This window comes from Grus americana, chromosome 1, assembly GCF_028858705.1.
Source record: "Grus americana isolate bGruAme1 chromosome 1, bGruAme1.mat, whole genome shotgun sequence".
Lineage (NCBI taxonomy): Eukaryota > Metazoa > Chordata > Aves > Gruiformes > Gruidae > Grus > Grus americana.
The window spans coordinates 3,121,028-3,135,844 of NC_072852.1; the positions used below are offsets into that span (position 1 = coordinate 3,121,028).

General features: G+C 47.9%; 1 protein-coding gene across 3 annotated transcripts in view; it reads left to right on the forward strand.

The window, feature by feature from the left end:
- The window catches only part of PLXNA4 (plexin A4), a 454,779-nt gene that overhangs the window by 13,566 nt on the left and 426,396 nt on the right, over positions 1-14,817 (forward strand). The gene's annotated exons all lie outside the window — the stretch shown is intronic.

Below are 14,817 nucleotides of genomic sequence, written 5' to 3' on the forward strand. Positions count from 1 at the left end.
TTACTGCCACAAAGATCTATCATCCTTCCTCCTGGCTGTCTTATCTCCAGCCTTCCCCAATACAGCTTTTTCTGCAAATCCTTTCCTGCAAGAGCTGGTCTTGAGCATCTTCAGAGCAGCAAGTCCTTCGGAGCTCCCTGTTTTCTTTTCCTTCCTCTTCTGCCCGCGGAGAGCAGATTTTTGGAAGCTCAAGAGCTCTGTGTTTCCTGCGCATAGGTCCCTTGGAGATATCTGAAGCTACTTTGCTGAAGTTCACAGGCGACTTTTGAAAACCTCGGCCATTGCATTTGTGTGTATATTTTTATATATATATATATGTATAAAATCTGTTCTTTCTTCCCTCCTGTTTTCTTTCTCTGTCAGGAATCCAGCTGTGCAACATGTGGCACTTGTAGGACTTGGAAGGCAGGAAGATCAAGCAAACACAGAGCTTTCAGCAAGAAGAGATAAATTTCCAGAATAAATTCAAGCCACGTAGGCCCAGTCTGTTTTAGTTTTAAAACCCCGCTGGTAGTGATGTGTGGGAGCTGTAGATATAAAGCCAGGGAGAGAAGAAGAGTTTATTTGTATTATTTCTGGCACCTTGGTAGAAAAGCCTCTGTTCTGAGTTCATGGTGCTTGGCACAATCTTAGTCTGCATGGACCGTACCAGAGAAACTGCCTGTTGAGTGGTACCTTCGTGCGTGATTTGAAGGCAAAGAATAAAAGGGAATTATCTGCCCTGAACGAGAGAGAGAGTGTTGTAGCTGGAAGAGGAAAGTGCCGGATTTGTGGGGGTGTATGGGATGCAGATGGCCACAGAGGAGAAATATCTTGTTATTAATAACCCATTGAATTGTGATAGCATTTTTACACCTGTGTACGCTGCCTACAATTTTTATCCCGGCTCTCCGGCGTCTGGCAGGACCGCAGCTGTGAGCTGTGGGCTCCCTTCTGCAGGCAGCTGATGGTGATTTCCTACTAACTGCAGAGACAGAGGACAATTCAGAGTTTGATGGGCCCCATGGTATTGAGCCACGGCCGTGGACTTGCTGGAGCGTGGTTTGGTCCACGTGGCAAGTCCTACGTTTCCTGTGTGTGTTTGCCGACACCGACCTAGCAAGGGTCAGTCTGGCAAAGGGAGTTGCTAGATGGTCTCGCTGCTTTTTGGAGAAGTCTGTGTCTCTACTTGTCACTATACTCTCATTTTACTAAGTAAAAAAAAATAAATAAGCGCAGAAGCGGCGCCTGGATGCGCTCCCCAGATCTGGCCTGATAAGCTCAACAGCACCTAGAACAAACCAATGCTGCATTCAGCCCAACGCCACCGCCAACAACCCAAACTTAAGTTCCCTTCCTCTCGCCCCTGCCTTTTTCCTCTAGTCAAAGCAAAAGATTTACAGCCTCTAACTTTTGAAGCGAGGGCAGATTTCAGCCCAACCTCCCATCTGAGTGGATGCCTCGTCATTAAAACCCATCTGCGGCCACCCAAGCCTCCCCAGCCGGCCCCAAGCTGCGTGTCCCAGCCATGCAGGAGCCAGGGCAAGGCGCTGAGTGCTCCAGCCCCTTACCCAAGGCCCCCAGGGGCTGGAGCACAGATGATGCTCTTCACGAGCAGGAGGGATGCTCCTGCCTCAAGTCGAAGCAGTTGTGACTGCATCCCCAAAGGGCAGGGGTGCATGGGTACAGGCTTGCATGGTTTTTAGAGTATTTGAGACTTGTGCAGCACTCAAAAGTGCAGCTGTGGGATGCTGCGGGTGAGGGAAGAGGTCAACAAGACCTGTTTTGGAAAGAGGTATGAGTGGAGAGATGGAGGCAGTGGGAAAATGAGGGCAGGCTTGTCCTCTGCAATGCAGCTCGGGGAGTGGTGGGCACATGGGAAACAGTCCTCTGTGGATCTTACTCCTTCAGCACCTGTGCATCTGTTTTGTAGTGTTCCTTCAGGTCTTACAGCCTGTGTTATCAAGGTCTCTATTTCTAATGAGCAGGATTTTATGAACAGAGATGACCTTCCCACGCCCTCACATTAAAAACGCCCCTTGTCTCAGACACAGGTGCCTTTGGACTCTGCGAGCAGAGATGAACAAAGCAGATGGTGTTTGGATCTGGATTAAATTAGAGTTTGGGGTGACGCTTTGCTTGCAGCTGACTCTAAGCAAACAAGTAACTTTCTTCTGGGTAGTATGAATGACCCCAGTCTGAAACCACTGGTTATTGCAAACCCATAAACTATCTTTTGCAGACTGAACGGGCTCGTATGCCTGTTTCAGGTACTGGCTTTTCTCTGTAACACCTATCCTAAAATAGCTAATGCTTTGTGATGATGGATCTCCAATTATGAGGCTGTGCAAATAGCTAAAACAATTGCATCACCCTCCTAGTGGCTGTTGATAGCACTAGGCATTTATTCGTGCAAACAAAGGGTCGGATCCTGCAAAGCGCAAAGCACCTGCAGTTTCCGTCCATGTCTGAGTGTCTCGCCCAGGGAAGATATTTATGGAAGGAGAAGGAGAGGTTTGTGCTCTGCAGCAGCAGCAAGCTGTCTACAAAGTGCCATTGCTGATGGCAGCCTGACAGTGTCTCCTCTCGTGGTTTGTCAGTCTAGGGAAGCGCATGTAAAATTGCAGAAAGCTTCAGCAGCAGAGTAGCCGGAGCAGACACCTCCTCCCTTCCTCCCCTGGGCTCCGCAGGCTGGGTGCCAGCAGCAGAACTCTGCGCTGTATCATTTCAGGACGCCCTGGACGCATCCATGCAGACTCACAGCTGAGCACGGTGACCACTGAACTATTTAAAGCAGCTTGAACAATGACACCCGAGTGTACGATGCGCCTATTCTGCTGATGCTGGCAAAGTGCTGGCAGAGTGGACGGGTTTAAGACTGATGGGAATTTACCGCTCCAGAGCCATTAGGGTGCGTGTGTTCCTCAAACACGGACCAAAGGAGGTGGTAAAAGAGAAAATCAGCTATAGAGGAGGTTCCGCTGGTGCTGCACGCATGGCTCTGCAGAATAGTTGTTGCTGTTGCACTGAGCTGGGGATTAAACACATGGGCTGTATCTCTGTCTCAGCCGCGCTGACTCTTAACCAAGTCATCACCTCCCTGGACCTCTGTCTCCCTGGGGTGTTTCTAGACTGAGATTTCTGGAGGTGGGGATGTGTTCTTGGTCGGAACGTTTTGATTAGAGCTGCTGGTTGCCCTTGCAAGCAGCAATGTGTTATTTTATTGTGGGGAGCTGGAAGGGCTCTTCAGCGATGTGCTGGCGTGAGCTATGGTGGGACGGCGAAATAACAGCAGCTTCATGTCGCCAGGCTCCGTGCCACCCCATCCTCCCATGTCATTCACGTGGTTTTAAAATATATAGGAATAGTCTGTAAATAAGGGGTGCTGCTCCTGATTCTGTTAAATCTCATAATTTGGTACCTCCAAGCTTGACATTAAATATTGATGTTTAGAAGGAATTGGAAGGGGAAAATGTCCTTTGCTCAGGAAGACCTCCTGCAACCTCTTCTCAATGAACATAGAAGGGTTAGGGAAGATGCTGGATAAGTCCGCAGTAATTCAGCAGCTACCTGCTCTTTTTCCTTCTTTTCCTTTCTGCAGTTGCATTTTTTTTGTTTCGATATACATTTTCTAAACTTTTGAGCAAGGCAAAACTGGAAATTTCTCCCCAGAACTTCAACTTTGTGTAACTGATTTGACCTCCAGATTTGTCAGCAGCTAGAGGAAACCCATCTTGGGGAATGAGGAAACTCAGGAGCCGTGGGATCAATGCCCCATTCATGAGGAGGGAATGTTTCAGTGGTTACAGAACTTGCAAATCTGCAATCTGCCCACGTTTCCCAGCCCCTGCTCATATGCCTTTTCCTAAATTGTCTCTGCCCAGTTTTCTCCCCCTCCTCCACTTTCCAGCCTTCTTTTCCTTGTGTAAGAGCATCCTCCTCTTTCGCTTTCCGAGATTGGGTTAATTAAGCTGAGCTGCAGCATAAGTCCATCAGGGAGCACAGAAGAGTTTTCCTCAGCAGCAGTGCTTAGCACCACAACAGCCTCCAGCTGACACAGCGACTAAGCGTAGGGAAAAACCTGCTTAGTCCCTTCATCCCTGATGTTGAGCATGTTTTACTCATCCTGTGGTGATAGCCCAAGCGCTGTCTGATCCATCTTGGGAGCAATGGAAAAGGCAAAATCTTTACTTGCAATGTATGTATTATTAGATGCTGTAACTTAGTCAAATTTAGACAGACTTTCAGGCATGGCCAGAAGATTCCCATGACAGCAGCAGAGGACCTTCCCAATTTTTACTATCTGCTCCAAAGAAAGGAAGCTTTTTAGTAAGACAGTGGAAAAAATGTAACCGAGGTCAAACACAGGAAAAAAAAAATCAATAACTTGCAAAAACTTTTCTCCTAATTTAGTTCTCAGAATTGCCCAAGCCATTCTGAATGCAACTTTCTACGGTGATGTTAGCCCAAGGCAGACACCGAGCTGAGGAAATTGTCCCCTCAGCAGTTCAGGTCTGTCAAAGTAATGAGGACCTTAAAACCGAGTCTTAGTACAGAACATGTCAGACAACCTGAGCTATAGGTGTTGCTGCTAATGCTCGGTGTAATTATGCATGCACACACTGCCCTGCTCCGGGAGTACAGGAATTGCATAATTTTGTGCAAAAATAAATGCGTCTGTATGCCGTACAGGATAGATTTGTGTATCTCCTTGCAAATGCAGCCTCTATGTGTGTATACAGCATCAGCTCTCTTCTAATCTTCCTGTTAACAAACATAGCATGTGATTATCTTTTTACCCATATTAGCACAATTCTGTCTCTTGTCTGTATCTGATCCTGGCCATAGGTGTCCTGTCTAGCTCAGCAGTATCTCGAGACTGTCAAGCATGATTTGGAGCTAGTTATCCTGCAGCAACAGCCGGGCAGGGCTCTAAGAATAACTTCCCATTGGCCTTTGTATGCGTCGGCAGCAGCTAGGCTTGTCCTCTGCCTTGCGGTGACGAAGTCACTGGAAGAGGAAATTAATGGCAAATTAGTAATAGGTTATCCAGGTATTTTTTGGAAGGGAGGGTTGAGTTTTGCAGCTGATTCCCTGCTGAAAGTACCTGTGGTGGGCTTCCTGCATCATCTGTAAAATGGGGCATCACAGGACTGGGGTGGGATAGATGTCAGACTGTTTTGTTGGTTGGGTTTTTTTCCCCTCCAAAATGCTCGTAAAGCTGCTGCTTATCAGGGCTGTGTCCACACTGCCTCATTACAGCTATCGGCAGAATGAGTGGAGTCAATCCCCCTTGCTGCTGCTGGGCTTGAAATTGTGTCTCAGCTGGATGTCTCTGCTAGTGCAAGCGTGGGGGTCTCCATCAAAGTCCTGTCCCTTCGTTTGCCTTTCGGATGGGGTGGCATCTCAACTGCCCTTCAGCCTGACTGTAAAAAAAAAAAAAAAAAAAAAATCCAAGTCAAGGTGGGAGGTTCAGAAGGTTTTAGCCAAAGCGTTCTGAAGTGGCAGTTGTCTGAAGAGGACATCTCTTGTTTGGGCTGATCTTGGGTATTTTTTCTCAGGGGGAATCTCGGTCTGAACGCAGCAGCTGCACTGAGCTCTGCTCCGTTTTGAACTTGACAAAAAGTACCTTTATGCCAGAGTGGCTAAGGGTTATAAACAATCTTAATGCTGGGGGTTTTTTTCTATTTGTAAGGGAAAGCCAAGTAAAGCATGCCGTAGGTTAGTATTGTGCAAAAAACCCTGTCTATTTGGTGTTTTATTGTTTCATTTGTAAATAAGAGGTCGTGCTCTGTAGCAGTCCCATATCTGCAGAATACGTCTGGCATTTAGGGCTGGTGAGCTCTGGTGCAGAAGTATGGACTAGTCAGCCTTCCGACATCTTTTAAAGATCTCTTTCCAAGCCTGCAGAGTCAGCAGAAATAGATTGCTTCAGCTAACATGTGCAAGTTATGAACTAACCAGATTGGGACATAATTGCCCTAGGTGCTACAGAAATGTAGAAAAAAGACTGTCCCTCATTTGACCTGCTCAAGGGCTGGAAGACAGAGGCCAGCTGGTGGAAGAGCTGTCACGTAAAAGTCAGAGTGATAAAATAAATGGCATGTGTCTACCCAGGAGGTTCCTGGGTGCATAAAGACCCACCCAGAAGCATTTAGGAATTTGGTCAGAATTAATAAGTGCAGAGAAAATGAAACAAGGAGATGTCTAATTTTTTTTTCCCCCCTAATCTCCAGTACAGTTGTCACTATAAAAATATTGCTAATGGTTGCAGTAAAACGAAGCTTTCCTTTAGGTTTGGAAGAGCAAATGCCAGTCAGCATTACTGCTTCCAACTAGTGATAATGTGTGTGTTGGACTCAAGATCTGGCTAAGATTTGAGATGGTCCAGCCATCCCTGTTTTATGGGACTGTACCCACTCATCTGCTCTCTTTAGCCATTCACGTGGGAAGCTGAAGATGAAGGATTTGCTGTGTCAGATCTTTTCACTGGTCCCATCCATGGCTAGTGGTTGCTGCTCCAAATTGGGTTGGATACCTGCCACAAATTAAAGGAGGAAATTTTATGCTGAATAAAGCATAAAGGCAGACTCTGTTCTTGCCTGTGCTGCAAACCCTGCATCACTAAAGAGAAATCATCACACCTCTATCTGTCTCTTTCCTCCCAGTAATATAGTATTGTGAACAGCATTTTCTTTATGTTCCTACTCCTGCTGTGTGTTCAGCCTATTTCCGACTGTAAGGTTTGGTACAGCTGCAGAATTGATGGTCCTTACCCTAGAGGATCCTGGATCTCTGTGAGTACACAACCGTGCTCGCCATTAATCACACTGGGCTGGCCAGTTGTATGCTCTTCATTTGCGAGAACTTCCCAAACTCTCTGAACCATCGAGTGCTGGTCATTGGTAACCGAAGCTTGTCTGGTTTGCAGATAGCCTGATCCTAAGCAGCAAATCCACTGGCTCTACATCGCTCTGAAGCTTTATTTCCAAACCTTATTCCCCATCCCGGTATCATCCCTGATTTTCCCAGTCCCATTGCTTTTACCCTGTGTCCCTCAGGCTGCTCTGCTCCAGCTGCCTTTTGAATATATAGCAAAATCTCAGGCTTTGAAGACTAGGGATTCTCTCCTGGCTTCTATGCAATTTGTTTCCCCACCTCCAAATATAGACCTTGGTGTTCCAAAAAATAGTAGATCAAGGTCTAAAGGTTTTTGTTTTTTCCTTTAAGTCCCACATTTTATCCTTGCCGGCGTCTCATGTAGATATAGAGAGTGAAATAGCCAGTGATCACAAAGTCACTGCGAATACAGAGTCACTCTCTGTGCCAGGCTTTCAGGAGACAGCTGAAGTATGGTCTCTGTCTTACGAGATTTGGCTCTTCGTGGATTTATACAGCGCTAATTACAAGACTTCAGCCTGAGAGAGAGGGCTTGTGTCTCACAGATCTTCCTAAGATTGCAAAGCATCCACCCACTGTCATTCAATGCAACATAAACTGTGCTATACAGCCTCAGCCAACAAGAAAATAGCTGCCTGCTGACTCACGGAGAAACCTGGGGTCAGAGCCCCTTCCTTGCTGTTTGAGGATCAAAGCGGTGTTTTAGGGCTCACATCTGGACCAGGTCCAGAAAATTTAAAGACTTCATGTGGGTACTCTTCAGGGCCTTCTAATCATTGAAGGAAATATGCTTGACTTCTGAGGAAGGAAACGCCATTTTCCTCAAGGCTGACCTAAAATGCTGTAATTGATATACAAGCTGGGGAGACTGGCTGGGTCATTTTCTTTTCAATATTCATCATCCCTTTCGGGCCAGGGGCTGTGCTTATTCCTCTTCGTGTCTAGAGCCACAGTCTGACCAGGGTCTCCTTACCTGTGAAGTGCCTTTTAAATTCTTGGCCAACTTGGCACTGCCAACCCCGTGAGAGTTGCATCTCGTTGAAATACAGTAGAGAAACATTTTGTAGTGAGGAGAACAGAGCCCCAGGAGCGTACGGTGGCTTTTTTAGGGGGACAAGAATGAGACTTTGAAACAGAAGTCAACCTGACACTCTGAATTTTGGCAATCCTTCATTTTTCTCAGTGCTTTGGACCTATATGGTCTCTTACACACATTCCTTGAGGCAGGATCAACAAAGTTAGGCACTGTTGTGACATGGTTTGCTTAAAATCAATGACTTTGTGTGCTCTTGCATGCTGTTGCTGCGACAGTTTGTTTGTATGGAGGTTTACATTTCCCAAGTTACTGTGATTGATAAGAAATAATTTTAACAGATTTAACCTCAGAATACTTTCAGGCAACTCTGCTCCAAAAAAGAGAGTTTAACCCTGGTCTCTGGATTTGTAGGTTTTTTCCATGACTTCAAAACTCCATCCTTGTTTCCGTGGCACTGCATATTTGTGTTCTTTCATTCAAGTCTCTGTGTAGCAAATTCCTGGAGGAAGCGAGAAACAATTACAAACCCCTCTGCTCTCCCTCCCAAGCACAAAGGAGCACAGCTCTGACCTGCTTTTGCTGATAGAAAACCAAGTCTGAAACACAGGCAGAGACACCATCCCTATGCACTTTTATCACATGGGGGAATCAGGAAAAAAGAAAGTCAGTCCTACTCATGGCAAGTGTTAATCCCATCACTTAATACACTTCTGGCAGATGCACAGGTAACAAGGTGATGGGCACCATCTGAGTGCCTGAATAGAATAATCTGTGTGACGAGGGAAGGCCACGTTGTCCCGCCTTAGCTTAAGTGCCTTGCAAACAAACCACTCCTGAAATTAATCTCTTTATTTGGGACAAGCTGCAGCTTGTGCTGGGATCTGTTCATTGCAGCGAGCTCCAAAGAAAAGATGTTCTGGCATGGGATGCCCTCAAAGAGAGACTTGCCTTCAGTTTCCGTCAGGCGTTGGACAGGTTTTAAGTTCGAGGAGAAAGGATTTAGCTGAAGTTAGAAGCTGGTCTTTGTTGGGGGAGCTGTCGACAATGTCTCCGTATGAGTTTTCTCACCATGTCTGCTCCCAAAGAAAAGCTTCTATCCATGGTAATCAGGCTTTATTAAAGGAAGCCAGGGAAAAAAAATCTTTAGCTGAGATTAAAGGGATTGTGTAGCTGCACTTGGTGCTGAATTGCTCTGCGCTGGCTCCGTCGCTGGGCGTCTGCCTCGTCAGCATCTGTGCACGGCTTCCTGCATCCCGGGAAATGAATAGCTGTGCCTGAGTGGAGAAAAAGTAAACAGAGGAGCGTGCTGCCTGATTAACACTGGGCTTCATTAACCACCGAGCCTGTGCCGTTGGCATTGCCCAGGAGCCCTGGGTGCTGTTGGCTTCCTCCTAGCCAGGTGCTGGCTGGTGGAGGACTCACTGAGCCTGTCCCACCAGCCTGTGGGACCCTGGGGTGCTGTCAGACCCGCTCTGCAGGAGGAGGTGGTGGATTTGCTCCCCTCCCGGTGCTGTTTTTCAGCATGTTCTGGTCCTGTTCTAGATTTTAACATGTACTGTAGCTCTGAGCCTCTAGCTGGAGCTGGACCCAGGGTGTATTTGCTTCCATGGCTCTTTGCAGCCAGGCTCTCAAACGTGACTTCTCTTGCCACTGACCTTGCAATGTCCCTGCTGCCAACATGTGGCTGTGGCAGGGGACCTGGTGATGTGAATCTGCCTGCCACCTTTGATGGCAGGAGGGTTGTGTATGTGTGAGCCAAATGGGGAGATACTGTCATCTCCCACGTTCACCAGGTGACATGTTCCTTTCAGGAGCTGTGATTGCAGTGGGGTGGATTTGTGCCAGTCTTCAGTACAGGGACGTGACCGTGGCTTTTGTGAAATGGTCAATCAAGACCAAATGCTCCATCTCTGTCTTTCCCTTCTCCCTGTACACTTCTTCCCAAGTCTTTCTCTCCCTCTCAATTCACGGACCAGTCATAGAATCATAGAATCATAGAATGGTTTGGGTTGGAAGGGACCTCAAAGATCATCTAGTTCCACCCCCACCCCCCGCCAGTCCTGTGTGTCCTTTTTATCCCTGATTTATTCCTACTTCCTCAGCTGTAGCACATCCTTCTTGACTTTCTCCCCTTGAAACTTGCTGGGTTTTGAGGATATATTCAGCATTCCCTAGCTTTCCCATCTATTAACTGCCACATGCTGAGTTAAAACAAGTTAGGTAAGCTTCTTCCCCCCAGACTTTTTTGCATCCAGACATTTCTTGTCCAGGGCCCCATCTCTTGACCATAGGGTTCCATGTTGTAGAGCCTTGGGATCATTCCCTGGAGACGCCAGAGCAGAATCAAGCTGCATCCTCCAACTCAGTGATCTCTAACATTTGCAGGAAATGGTCAAGAACAGTAAACAAGTAACCACACTGTAGGGTAGCATCATAACTTACTGTCCTTCAGGAGGAAACCAGTCCTTAAACCAAACTGTGTGAATTCAAGAGGTCTTATGGTGAATGTGTTAGTTGCAGGCCATAGAGACCCTAGTTCCACAGGCAGGATCGTGGTTGAGACCTTATGTGGGAGCTGACTCTGAGACCTTCCTCCGACCATCAATGGAACCCTGTCTGAAACAGCTGGATTTGCGAGAAGGCTTCCTCTACTCCAATTTCATGTCCAGGCTAGATTAATATCTGGTGCAGCTCTACTTCTGGAAAAAAAGAATGATATCTTCCTTTGGGATTGCTGCATGTCAAGAAGGTTGTATACCACCACAGCCTAACCGTGGTTAGAGAAGTAGGCAGGCAGGGTGTCAGCTTTTTTATGCTGTGGGGTGATGAAGAGATTCACCCAGGAGATCCAGACTTAAAGAAAAGCTTTTAGACCAGTGGCATCCCCTCAGCACAGCCACTGCATGTGAAGGGTGGTGCAGAGCAGATGGGCAGCTGTTCCTGACAGAAGAAGACAAAGAAGGGCAGCTTTCTACTGAAAGGTCTTTCCCTACAGATCCCTGGGGCTGTAGAGGCTGTGTGACCTTCCCAAGGACCTTGAATGTGCTGGTGAAGAGGCTGTTGTGGCAGGAGCCACGTAGAACTGCTCAGAGGGACAGTCCGGTCTCGCACAGGAGCTCTGCGTGCAGGGTCATGGCATTGCTGCTGGCCATGTCTCTGGGGGGAGAAGAGTGAGCCTGGTCATTGTGGGAAGGCAGTTTGGGTTTATTTTGGAAATACCCAGCTCAGAGCCTAAGCCCAGACCGCACTGCCTGCTCACTTGGGCCTTTTGTTTATTTGGTTTTTTGTCTTATAATTAGTCTCTTGCAGACCGAGCAGCTTAAAAGACTGGGTATGTCTGTGGCACTACGTTATTTGTCTTCCCAGCTGCTGTGATTTCTGCTATCCAGAGATGGGTAATGAAAAGACATGCATAACCCCTTCTCCTTGGTGCATCCTCTGAGGGGTAGTACAAACCCTGCTCTATTCTGCAAGCTAAACAACCAGTCCTCCTTGCCTCTGACCTCTGCTGTTATTTATTAATTAAGCCAAATTATAAATTATAGCCCTTAGAGGCTCAAATACTGATTGGGACTCCAGGACAGAGGGTGCAGGGCAAACTACATGAGCAGATGGGAGAGAAGGAATGAATGCCAGCAGTGTACAGAGAGAAAATCCTGCTCCTAGGGTCACTCAGATGGCTGATGGAAGATGGCAAGATAGCCCCAGGCTCCTGCTCTCCCTGCTTTGTCCCAAAAGGCTGCTCCTGTGCTTGCTTGGTGGCTATTGGTGCTGGCAGGCTGTTGAGGCTCTTTCCTCTGCAGGTGAGCATCTTCCTCCATGAGGTTGTGGTGGGTTGACCCTGGCTGGGGGCCAGGTGCCCACCAGAGCCGCTCTCTCACTCCCCTCATTCACTAAACAGGGGAGAAAAGGTATAACGAAACGCTTGTGGGTCGCGATAAGGACAGGGAGAGATCACTCTCTAATTGTTGTCACGAGCAAAACAGACTGAACTTAGAGAGGGAATTCATCTAATTTATTACTAAGCAAAACAGAGTAGAGGAATGAGAAATAAAATCAACTCTTAAAACACCTCCCCCCACCCCTCCCATCTTCCCAGGCTCAACTTCACTCCCGGCTTCAATCTCCGCTCCCCCTCAGCGGCACAGGGGGACGGGGAATGGGGGTTACGGTCAGTTCATCTCACGGTGTTTCTGCTGCTTCTTCATCCTCAGGGGGAGGACTCCTCTCATCGTTCCCCTGCTCCAGCATGGAGTCCCACTCACAGGAGACAGTCCTTCATGAACTTCTCCAATGTGGGTCTGTCCCACGGGGTGCAGACCTTCAGGAGCAAACTGCTCCAGCGTGGGGTCCCCCACGGGGTCACAAGTCCTGCCAGCAAACCTGCCCTGGCGTGGGCTCCTCTCTCCACAGGTCCACCGGTCCGGCCCAGAACTTGCTCCAGCCTGGGCTTCCCACGGGGTCACGGCCTCCTTCAGGTGCCTCCACCTGCTCCGGCGTGGGGTCCTCCATGGGCTGCAGGTGGAATCTCTACACCCCCTCATCCTTCCTCCATGGGCTGCAGGGGGACAGCCTGCCTCACCATGGTCTTCACCACGGGCTACAGGGGGTCTTTGCTCTGGTGCCTGGAGCACCTCCTGCCCCTCCTTCTGCACTGACCTTGGTGTCTGCAGAGTTTCTTACATCTTCTCACTCCTCTCTCCGGCTGCAAAAGCTCTCTCTCTAAGTGTTTTTTTTCCTTCTTAAATATGTTATCACAGAGGCGCTGATTGGCTTGGCCTTGGCCAGCGGCAGGTCCATCTTGGAGCCGGCTGGCATTGGCTCTATCAGACACAGGGGGAGCTTCTAGCAGCTTCTCACAGAAGCCACCCCTGTAGACCCCCCCCGCTACCAAAACCTTGCCACGCAAACCCAACACAGAGGTTCACTATTTTAGGAGCACCCTTGTCTGACTCCTCATCCAGCTTTCCTGGAGTTTCTCATGGGGGTGTCTCTGGTTCCGAAATCAAATTTGCTGTCTTTGCCTGGAGGAAGGTTCCCCTCACCACCTCCTCCCTCTACAAGTGACAAGTCTCACCTTAAAGTCAGTCACGATTCTCTCCTGCTTGGAGATTTCACATCTGGAGCGTTATCTCCTTTTGTGTTGTGTTGACCACTTATTTTAATGGGCAGGTTTCCTCCTGTTGTGGCAACTCTACTCTTAGGTGTTGGGATGACCTTCGGGCAGATGGCTCCTGTTGCAGAAGAGGGGTTGTTTGTTACCTCTTTGGTCTCCGGGTCATGGCAGTTCCCATTTCCCTGTCCTGCAGCTGTGCTGACTCTGCAGGGCTAAGAGAAGCAAAATACAGTAAAAATAGGGGTAAAATAGATATCTTTTTAGTACTTGAAAAGAATAATTTCTTCCTAGATCTGTCTAGTGCCCGATCAAACCAGTGTCTGTTAGAAATATGGATCATAACTCATAAGTGACAGGAGCTGGTGTTCAGGGTCGCCACGTGATGTTTCTGAACACAGGACTCAAACAGGGACAGCTTCCCTCTTCTGCTGCTCTCTCAAGGATGGCCTCTTTTGAAAGAGGAATGGTTGTGTGGGGAGAGCTCATCCCATCGCCGCTCTATCTATCATAATAAAGGTTATTAAAAGCCTACGTGACCAGCCTGCATATCCCGGCAGAGTGAATCCTCTCCTGCTCGCAAGACAGTCTTGCAAACCCTGCAGTATAAGCTTGATTTTATTAAATATTTGCTTGACCAGAAAGGCAAACCAGAACAGGGTAAACACGCCTAAAGTAAATGTGAAATGACCTTTGTCCGTCATCTATCCAATGCCTGCGGCTGCTGCAGTAGGGAGGGCAGTGGGAGGTGAAGGTGATCATACAACAGCTTTGAAATTCTGGCTACCGTGAGAATTTTGAAATATCTGGGGTGGCATAAAAGTGGTGGATGCTCTACAAGCCCAGACTTACCCTTTACACTACCAGATCTAATCAGTCTACAGGTCAAAAGAAGACAGGATTTATTCTCTTCATTAATTCTTCAAGTAAATTTTTCACTTCCACTGGTGTTAGCAAGAGTTGCACAGATTTGAAAATGCTGCAGATCCAGACCTGTGTCACTGCCACATCTTCCTCCCTGCTGGGATCTACATACAGTGATTTTTTACTTGCCTCCTACTCGCGTGAGGCTGGCTGTCATCACCTTTGCTCAGCTAGTTACACCCCTAATTTCAGCGAAGTCACTCTGTGAGAGAGGTGATAGGACACTGGCCTGCGGGAGCGGAGCTGGGGTTTGGCTTGTGTCCTTTTTAAAATCAAGAACACTTCTGTGAAACTCTGATCTGGATGTTAAAGAGGGGTGGAGGGAGGAAAGACTTGTGTGCCTCAGCCTGGCCACCAATAACAAGGGTTGTGCAGTCAGTGCTCATCAAGGAACTTGACTTGTGAGTCTTGAGCTGGTAGGACTCTGTCTCCCACATGCTCTGTGGGGCCATAAAGGGCCAAAGCTGTTCTTGGTACAGAAGCAGCCATGAAAAAGCGACGGAGCAGGGAGCAGATGGATGTGTTGAGTTGAAAGATGCCTTTCCATGGCACGAGGATGGGGCTTGGTGCTGTGCTCACCAAATTACAGAAGCTGTTTGAACTCCATACTGCTCCCACCACCCTTGTTAAAACCCGGGAGATTTTAAGAGACTGAGTGGTGCAAGGAAGCCCTCTTTCCTCTCTTTGGAAAGTCACCAGGCTGGTCCCTGGGTTGTTAGTTTTCCTACTTCATGGTCCTTTAAACTTTATTACTGCTAATAGTTAGACAACCCCTTTCTCCTCATTCATCAGAGATGCCCAGGGGAACTGTATCTCTCTTTTAGACAATGTTTTCTTGTCTATGCAGCGGGTGAAGAGTGTCTCG